Source organism: Marmota marmota, unplaced genomic scaffold (genome assembly GCF_001458135.2).
Source record: "Marmota marmota marmota unplaced genomic scaffold, marMar, whole genome shotgun sequence".
NCBI lineage: Eukaryota > Metazoa > Chordata > Mammalia > Rodentia > Sciuridae > Marmota > Marmota marmota.
In genome coordinates, this window is record NW_026000255.1 from 729,760 (window position 1) to 740,001 (window position 10,242).

The window sequence follows — 10,242 nt, forward strand, 5'->3', positions numbered from 1 at the left end:
ACCTTTATTTTATTTATTTTTTTTTATTTTTATGTGGTACTGAGGATCAAACCTGGTGCCTCATACACACTAGGCAAGTGCTCTACCACTGAGCCACAATCCCAGCCCCTAAGAATTCTTTTTATTTCTTCTCTCATTTCCTCCATGATCCATTCCCCCATTCAAAAGAATATCTTTCAATCTTCATATATTTATGTATTTTCTTTAATATTTTCTGCCATTTATTTCTTTTTTAATTTGCTTTATTTATTCTTTCTAGATACCATGACAAATGGTATGTATAAATATCAAAATACATGGGATGTATTTTGATATTTATACATACCTTATTCTAATTAGGATCCCATTCTCGTGGTTGACATGATGTCCACTGGTCATTTACTAATATATGAACATAGGAAAGTTATGTCTGCTTCATTCTACTGTCTTTCTTATTCCTATCTCTTCTCCCTTCCCTTCATTCCCCTTTGTCTAATCCACTGATGTCAGTTCTTTCTTAATTGTTTGATAGAATTCTTGAGTAAAAACATTCAATCCTAAGCTTTTCTTTCCACAAAGATATTCTACTATTATTTCATCATGTCATTTTTTTAATGGTTTTCTCAGATTTATATAGCTTTCCGATTTAACTTGATAGGATATATGTGTCCACAAACACATCCATATCATCTAGGTTTTCCAGTTTGTTAGTATATGGTTGTTCCTTTGTTTCTCTCTGGTATCTGTAATAATATATTCTTTTTCATCTTTTATTTATTTTTGTCTTCTCACATCTTTCTTTTTTGTGGGGGGATGCCATAGATTGAACCCAGGGGCACTTGGCCACTGAGCCACATCTCCAGCCTTATTTTGTATTTTGGTGACAGGGTCCCACTGAGTTGCTTAGTGCCTTGCTGTTGCTGAGTCTGGCTTTGAACACACAATCCTCCTGCCTCAGCCTCATGAGTTCCTGGGATTACAGGTGTGTGCCACCACACTCAGCTTACTTCTTTCTTGACTCATTTAGCTAAATGTTGGTCAATTTTGTCTATCTTTCAGGAAATAAAACAACTCACATCTTTGATGTTTGTGGGGTTTTTTTTTGTTGTTGTTGTTGTTTCTATTCTTGTGTCTTTTCCCTCTGTGTTCTTTATTTCTTTTCTCCTAGTAATTTTGGTTGATTTTTTCTTCTTTTTCAAGGTTCTTGAGATGCTTAGATTTTTTGTTTGCTATATTTCTATTATTTTATGTAGGTCCTTATTGCTACAAATTTTCATCTTATAGCTACTTTTATTAAATACTGTAAATTTGAATATGTTATGTTTTCATCTTAATTTTTAATGAATTTCCTAATTTTCTTTTTAGTTGCTTTAGTGACTGTTCAATAACTTGTTGTTTATTCTTTATATAATTCCTAAAGTTTTATCTGTTGTTGATTATTAGTTTTACTCCATTTGTGGTTTTAAAAAATAATAAATTTTTATTTTGTTTTTTATTTTATTGGTTCCTGTTTTATTAGTTATACATAATAGTAGAATCCATTTTGATATGATTATACAAGCATGGGTATATCATATTCTAATTAGGACTGCATTCTTCTGGGTGGGCATGATGGTGAGATTCATTTAGGTATTTTCATATGTGTATATAAGAAAATTATGTTAGATTTATTTCTTTGAAATTTGTTTTGTGACCCAATATATGATCTACTTTAGAGAATGTTTCATTTCCTGATGAGAAGAATATATAATATGTAGCTATTTGATGAAATCTTCTGTAATATTTTTAGGTTCATTTGGTCTGTAATATAGTTTAACTCTTCTATCTCTTTGTTGATATTTTCTCCGGATGATCTTCCCATTGATGAAAGTGGGAAATTGAGGTTTCCCACTATTGTTTTAGAATTTATCTCTGTTACAGATGTAGTAATGTTTGTATTTTAAAATTGTGTGTTTAAGCTTTATGTGTTGTGTTAGTCACTTTCTTTCTGACACTGTAACAAATACCTGAGATAATCAACTTAAAGGAGAAAATTTTTTGTTGCTCACAGTTTTGCAGGTTTCAATCAATGTTTGGTTGTCTTGTTGCTTTGAAGTTTTTGACAAAGCAGAATACCGTGGCAGGAGCTTGTGATGAGGCAGTTTCTCACTTCAAGGCAATCAAAAAGTGAAACAGAGAGACGAGGGAGGGGGGCTTGAGCCAAATATTCCCTTTTAAGGAATATGAACCCAGTGATCAAACTTCTTTTCACCTAGACTACATATCCTAAAGATTCCGCCACCTCCTCATTTGACACAAATTGTTAACCAAACCTTTAATAAATGGGCATTCTCTGGGGCTGGGTTGTAGCTCAGTGGTAGAGCACTTGCCTAGCATGTGAGGCACTGGGTTTGACTCTCAGCACCACATATAAATAAATAAACAGAGGCCCATTGACAACTAAAATATTTAAAAGAAATGGGCATTCTGGGGACAGTTCCACATCATAATCAGTGTTTATATATTTATATTCATTATAACTTCTTGTCAATCAATACGTAGTAGAGTTCTTTGTCTTTTTACATTTCTCTTTAAGTATAGTTTACTTGATACAGTTACAGCTATTTCTGCTCACTTTTGATTTCTGTTTTTGGTTTCAGAATGCAGAAAAGAAAAAATTATAAAGATTTTAAGAATTACAGACTCCGGGCTGGGGTTGTGGCTCAGTGGTAAAGAGCTTGCCTCACATGTGCAGGGCCCTGGGTTCAATCACCAGCACCACATAAAAATAAATAAATAAATAAAATAAAGGTATTGTGTCCAACTACAACTAAAAAGATATTTTTTAAAAAAAGGAATTACAGACTCCAACATTGAGTAGATAGGAAGTTTGAGCAGAGGTTTAAATACAACATAATGAACAGCATGACTCAAGATAGGACCTGCACTTCCCACCAGAGCTGGTGATTGCTGGGAAGGAGAACCATCTTAAAACCATTATCCAGGCTTTCTGCATGGAGGATCAAAACTCTTTGCATCTGCATCTAATTAAGCTGACTGGGTTCCTTTACTTGTGGTGGCCCAGTGTGTAATGGCTGCAAACAGCAATCTCCTTGGTAGTGTATGCAGCCTGTTGCTCATATGGTTTGCTCTAAGGGACCTTGGAGACAGCACTTTGGGTAGATGTTCATATTTCTGATCTCATGATGTCCCCCATCTAGGCTTCAAACAGGGATGAGGGGTGCCTTTCGGAAACCCCAGAGTACCGGGGTTTCAGGGTTCATGTTGGCCAAGTCATCATGTCCATCCGCACCAAGCTGCAGAACAAGGAACATGTGATTGAGGCCCTATGCAGGGCCAAGTTCAAGTTCCCTGGCTGCCAGAAGATCCACATCTCAAAGAAGTGGGGCTTTACTTTACCAAATTTAATGCTGGTGAATTTGAAGACATGGTGGCTGAGAAGCGGCTCATTCTTGATGGCTGTGGGGTCAAATATATCCCCAATTGTGGTCCTCTGGACAAGTGGTGAGCCCTGCATTCATGAGGGCTTCCACTGTGCTGTCCCCTTCTTAATCACCCACACACCAATAAATCCTGTATTGTTAAAAAAAAAAAAAAGAAGAAGAAGAAGAAGAAAAGAAAAATCTTTCCAGTTTTCTGTATTCTCTCTTTTTTATTTTATCCTCTTTTTAACCTCCCCAAGACCCAATGACCTCCTTTTCATCTTTTTTCACTTGCTTGGCTTGTGTTCAGACCAAAACATCCCAGATTCAGGACTGAGTCTATGGCATGAACCCACTGAGTACTTTAGAATGCAAGACTAATAGCAGGCCCCTTGAAACTGGTGGTTTAGAGCTATGCAGGCCCTTGCATGCCAACTACAGTCTAGTACAATTTAAAGGCTAAGGGTCAGAGAGATAGCTACTATTAATCCCGAGTTTACAGATGCATATACACCCTCTGCACTCAAGGCAAGTTGTAGTTTGGGACTTTCAGAGTCAACTGCCAATACAGAGAAGGCCAGGACACTTGCTTCTCCACTGCATAGTTAGTATAGGGGCCTTTTAGACCCTTCCCAACTGTACCCAAAAAGTTCAGAGCATCCACTGAGGCCCCAGAGAATCAGCACATGGGGCAATCAGTGCTACTGTTGCTGTCCTGGAGAAAGGGAAAGATAATTACTATTAATTACTATTAATCCTGGAGGCATGGCTGCACACAAACCCACTTCACTCAATGTGATTAATTACATGGGTCTTTCAGGGCCTCCTGATCCCCACACCCCCAGAAAAAAGTTGAGTACCTGCTGAAGTTGTGGGGATTTCAAAGATTGGGCTTTCAGACCCATCCCAAATGCCCCAGAGAAGGACAGATTAACATATTTGCAGTTAACCTCAAGGACACAGCATTTTACACAGAGCAAAATGTTTCTCTCCCAGTCAGGGAAAACATAGGCAACAGGGCTAAAGAAACTTAGGTAATTCCACCAAACCATCCTAAGATTTTTTAGGCAGCCAGAAATGTCATTAAAACATGGAAACCACACAAGATGGTGCCAGAGGTGGGCAGGTGAGGTTGGCATGGATAGGTACAAGAACCTGAGAGTTAAAGAAGAATATGGAAGACAGATCTAGACAGGTCAAGAGCTAAGTATACTGCTGAGAAGGCTGGTGTGTTTTTTTGCTACCCTCATGTCCAGAATCTCTCAGAGATTATACAATCAAGGCTTTAGTATCTACTATTCCTCCCAATATCTGGCATAATTCAAAGTAAGAATGTTCACTAAGAATTCCCTTCATCTCAGATATATCAGCAAGGAGTAACTTTAAATTCTTTTTATATATATATATTTTTTTTAGTTTTTGGCAGACACAACATCTTTGTGTTTTTTGTTTTTTTGTTTTTTTTGTATGTGGTGCTGAGGATCAAACCCCGGCCACACGCATGCCAGGCGAGCGCGATACTGCTTGAGCCACATCCCCAGCCCCAGCCCACTTCTAAACTGTGAGTGGAAGAAAATATTTTAATATATTTTTTCAGAGTTTTTAGAATGTAGTTTTTTCTCAAATGTTCACATTTATAGATGGTAATCAGCTCTCCTCAAAATGATGTAAGAGGTTTTCAAACCATAGTAAATACATTAAGTGATTTCTTTCACATAGTTATACCCCTTGTTCAGGACACATAATGCAGTAAAAGCAGCCTATAAAATAGTCCTCCAGACAACAGAAGAATAAAGGTCATTCCAGAAGATGGGCAGATCTCAATATAGAAGTATAGGAAAAATAACAACTGATCTGCACCAAGGCACATTATAACAAAAATACCTTGCATACAGAATAAGGATAGAATTTTAAAGGCCACAAGTGAAATGTATCAGATTACATATAGAGGAAACCAACTTGGATCTCAGCTGATTTCTCAACCCAGACACTCAAAGCTAGGAGGTCCGGAAATCATATATATCAAGCTCTGAAAGAAAATTAATTCCAACCAGGAATTCTATATCCAGAAAAATTAAGCTCAGATCAGAAGATGAAATAAAAACCTTCCATGATAAACAAAAGTTAAAAGAATCCACAAGTAGAAAGCCTATACAGAACATTCTCAGTAAAATATTCTATGAGGACGAGATGGGGAAAAAAAGTGAAAACCAGCAAAGGGAGAAAATACACTAAAAGAAAAGTCAATCAAAGGAGAAACTAAGTCAAATTAAAAATAGGAAACCAAAATTCCTGGGACTACAAATTAATCTCAGTAATAACCTGAATGTTAATGGCCTAAACTCATTAATCAAAAGACATAGTCTGGCAGATTGGATCAAAAAACAAGACCCAACAATATGCTGTTTCCAAGAGACTTACCTCATAGACAAAGAAATTCACTGACTGAAGATGAAAGGATGGGGAAAAAAAACATATTACTCACATGGATCAAGTAAACAAGCAGAGGTTTCCTCATATCAGATAAAATGGACTTTAAGCCAAAGTTAAAAAGAAAGGAAAAAGAATAATATTATATACTGCTTACAGGAAAAATACATCAACAAGACATAACAATCATAAACACTCATGCCCCAAACAATGGAGCATCTATGCACATCAAAAAACCCTTCCAATTTCAAGAACTAAATAGACCACAACACAATAATATTGGCTGATTTTTAACACACCACTCTCACTACTGGATAGATCCTCCAAACAAACGTAAACAAAGAAACTATAGAACTAAATAATACAATTAATAATTTAGACTTAATGGACATATATAGAATATTTCATTCATCAATGATTCGACACACCTTCTTCTCAGCAAATAAATACAGCTATCTCATACTAGACAAAGGCACCAAAAAATGTACATTGGAGAAAATATATCCTCTTCAACAAATGGTTCTAGGAAAACTGGAAATCCATATGTAGCAAAATGAAATCAAACTTTTATCTCTCACCCTGCATGTAACTCAGCTAAAAGTGGATCAAATACTTAGGCACTAAACAGAAACCCTGCACCTAATAGAAGAAAAAGTTGGCCCAGATCATGTTGGCTTAGGACCTGACTTCTTTTTTTTAAGAGAGAGAGAGAGAGAGAGAGAGAGAATTTTAATATTTATTTTTCAGTTTTCGGTGGACACAACATCTTTATTTTTATTTTATGTGGTGCTGAGGATCGAACCCAGTGCCCCGCGCATGTCAGGCAAGCGTGTTACCGCTTGAGCCACATCTCAAGCCCAGGACTTGACTTCTTTAACAAGACTCCTAAAGCACAAAGAGTAAAATCAAGAATCAATAAATGGGATGGATTCAAGCTAAAAAGTTTCTTCTCAGCAAAGGAAACAATCAATCACATGATGAGAGAGCCTACAGAACGGGGGAAAAATCTTTACCACATGCACCTCAGATAAAGCACTAATCTCCAAGATATATATAAAGAACTCAGAAAATTTAACACCAAAAACCAAATAACCCAATCAATAAATGAACAAAGGAAATGAACAGACACTTCATAGAAGAAGAAATACAATCAATCAACAAACTTATGAAAAAATGTTCATCATCTCTAGCAATTAGAGAAATGCAAATCAAAACTAAGATTTCATCTCACTCCAACCAGAATGGCAATTTTCAAGAATACAAGCAATAAGAAGTGTTGGCGAGGATGTGGGGGGAAAGTACACTCATTTGCAGCTGGTGGAACCACAAATTTGTGCAACCACTCTGGAAAGCATTATGGATATACCTTAGAAATCTTGGAATAAATCCACCATTTGACACAGCTATCCCACTCCTCAGTCTATACCCAAAAGACTTAAAATCTGCATACTACAATGCCACAGCCTCATCAATGTTTATAACAACTCAATTCACAATAGCTAAACTATAGAACCAAACTAGGTGTCCTTCAAAAGATGAATGGATAAAGAAAATGTGGTATATATACAATGAAATATTACTCAGCCTTAAGGAAGAATGAAATTATAGCATTTGCATGTAAATGGATGGAACTAGAGAATACCATGCTAAGTGAAATAAGCCAATCTCCAAAAACCAAAAGCCAAATATTTTCTCTAATAAGCAGATACTGAGCCATAGTATTATGGGGGGATAGGGAAGAAAGAAGGAAATTTGGTTGGTGTAGAGGGGAGTGAGGGAGGGTTGTAGTTGTGGAGACGGTAGAAAGAGATAGACATTATTACCCTATATACATGTATGATTACACTACTGAAGTGACTGCATCATTTAGAGCCAGAGAAATGAGAAGTTGTGCTCCATTGATATACAATATGTCAAAATGCATTCTACTGTCATGTATAACTAACTAGAACAAATAAATAAATAAATAAATTATGAAGAAAATAGGTCATAATATTTGTGGAGAGATACTTCTTTTAAAGCAACAAAATTTCAGATGAGGACAAGTCCTTTATGCACTTAAGAAAAACATATTGTTCATTTCCTCTACTTGCATGACTAATAAGTACAGCTACAACCTGTTTTAAAACCATAAAACTTAGGCACAAAGGTGAACCTCTGGCATGTGCAACCAAAGAGTTCTTTTTAAAAAAAAGCTGTAGTCATGATAAAATAGACTCATTAAAGACATAAACTCAATTATCCTTAAAAAAAACCATCAATAAATAGGATGGATTCAAACTAAAAAGCAAAGAAAACAACAATGGAATATTACTCAGCCATAAAGAAGAATGAAATAATGGCATTTGCCCATAAATAGAAATAACTGGAGACAATCATGTTAAGTGAAATAAGCCAGTCCCCACAAACCAAAGGTTGAATGTTCTTTCTGATATATGGATGCTAACACACAATGGGGCAGGGAAGAATAGAAGTTCATTGGATTAGAAAAAGGGGAAAGAAGAGAAGGGAATGGGGGAAGGGAATAGAAAGGACAGTAGAGTGAATTGCACATTACTTTCTTATGTTCATATATGAATACACCACCCCTGAAACTCCACATAATGTACAACCACAAAAATGGGATCCTAATGAGAATGCCTTATACTCCATGTATGTATGTATAATATCTCATAATATACTCTACTGTCATGTAAGTCAAAAAAATACAAATAAAAACTAAAAAATAAAAAATAAATAACATGATATATTGTAATATAATAGATGAATCACCTCACATGCACAAGGCCCTGGGTTCCATACCCCGCACTAAAAAGAAAAAAGACATAATAGATGGAGAAAATGAGTTAAAATTTCCTCTAAGCCAAAATGCTCAGATTTGAGTGAAAGTGATATAAGTGAAAGTGGATTAATTGTAGACTACGCTAATATAATCTCTCCTGTTCTTATAAGGTTGGAATCTACCAAGTATAGGGTATAATGAGATGGGTTACACCCTGTTAAAATTCCTATCAGCTTTCACCAAATGAGTTAGGGTGGAATATAGGCTGTGCAAGACATTTCTCACCCAACAAATTAAGGAGGAATGCATGCATTGGGATTACATATTCTTTCTAGAGGCTTTAAGTCTGTGTACCTGGGGGCATAGCAAATGTTGGAGCCCCAAACAGCCCTTCTCGCTGACCACCTTTAGCAGAATGTGGACCATGCTGGGTCTATGTTAGTTCTTGAGGTTTTTTAGTCTGCACACCTAGGGGTGTGGCCAATTTGGGGGCCAAAGTAAGCCCTTCACAGACTGAGTTTTGACAGGATGTGGACTGTACCAGATGAGCATATATTCACTTTGGAGTTTCTTATTATGTGTGCTCAGGGGTGTGTCAGGTATCAAAGCTGCAGCAGATCCCTGGATGTTTCTGAGGTGGGCAGAACACCTATCTGTGCTGGAGGATAGGTTATGGAAACTGAGTAATCTACTATCCTTGATCCTTACACCTTCATACCTGGCCCTCACAGGAAACCACACCTGAATTGTGTTGCTTCAAGTCACAGAGGGCAGGTCTTCCAGAGGGCAGTGCCCTTCATTCCACTCCCCATTACAGCCTGCATAGAACTACCTGTGGTTCTACCCTACAGCATAGAACTCTCTGTGGTTTTATTTCAAAGACATTCTCCCATTGTCTGCCCAGTGAATGTGTCAAGGGTGTCCACAGAAACACTGTTATGTGACTGTGCCAGGTTTTCTGATCCCTAGACCATCATAGTCTCAGAAAATAAGATCTTTCTCAGGATGTTTTCTGACTACTGCACTCTGAGAGTTTGGTGAAAGATTCAGTGAATTTCTTCTCTAAAACTAGCTTGTTGTGCAAGTTTAAGTTATGTTTTGGAGTGCAGCCTTGTATGCCATGCTGTGACTCTTTCTCTTTTACATTTACTCCCTCAGAGGGAAGAATCCTCTGCCCCTGCCCAATGTGCTGGGTGCCAGGTGCTGAGGTACTCTGCTTCATTTACTTGTTATTCTGCCTCATCTCTGGATTTTACCATGTTTTGTTTTCTCTGCTTTCAATTTCCAGTGCTCACCCATAGCTACTTACCTCCATGTGTAGTTAAACATTTATTTATTTGGTTTCATCCCATTAAGGAGCAAGCTAGTGTTGGGTTCCTCTGCCATCTTGCCTAGAATCTATGATACTTCTTTAAAGCAACTACTTTGAATTCTTCATTAGGCAGCTTATATATCTCCATTTCCTTGGGTCTGGCTTCTGAGTAATTATTGTGCTTTTGGTAGTGTTATATATCCTTGGTTTTTTCATGTTTCTTGTTGCCTGACACTGATGACTTGCACATTTAAATTAAGGACTTGAGACCGGAGGAGGAAGCCGCCCGGCACCAGCGAAACCAGACCGGAGGAGGA

General features: G+C 37.1%; 1 protein-coding gene, 1 long non-coding RNA gene and 1 other non-coding gene across 4 annotated transcripts in view; 2 read left to right on the top strand and 1 right to left on the bottom strand.

Moving 5' to 3' along the window:
- Window positions 1-3,561, top strand: part of LOC125614257 — a 7,535-nt gene extending 3,974 nt beyond the window's left edge. Inside the window, exons 1-2 of one of the 2 annotated variants that reach the window (XR_007344868.1) lie at window positions 3,009-3,019; window positions 3,236-3,561. This is a non-coding gene — a long non-coding RNA (uncharacterized LOC125614257). Of the gene's footprint in view, window positions 1-3,008; window positions 3,020-3,235 lie in introns of those variants that run through there. The other variant, XR_007344869.1, reaches the window with a different exon arrangement.
- The window catches only part of Nbdy (negative regulator of P-body association), a 95,557-nt gene that overhangs the window by 3,642 nt on the left and 81,673 nt on the right, over window positions 1-10,242 (bottom strand). Inside the window, exon 4 of the transcript XR_007344866.1 lies at window positions 3,379-3,552. The gene's annotated coding sequence lies outside the window, so the exon portion shown is untranslated. The remainder of the gene's footprint in view (window positions 1-3,378; window positions 3,553-10,242) is intronic.
- LOC125614259 lies at window positions 2,997-3,131 on the top strand. Its single transcript, XR_007344873.1, has one exon. It is a non-coding gene; the product is annotated as a small nucleolar RNA SNORA70 (small nucleolar RNA).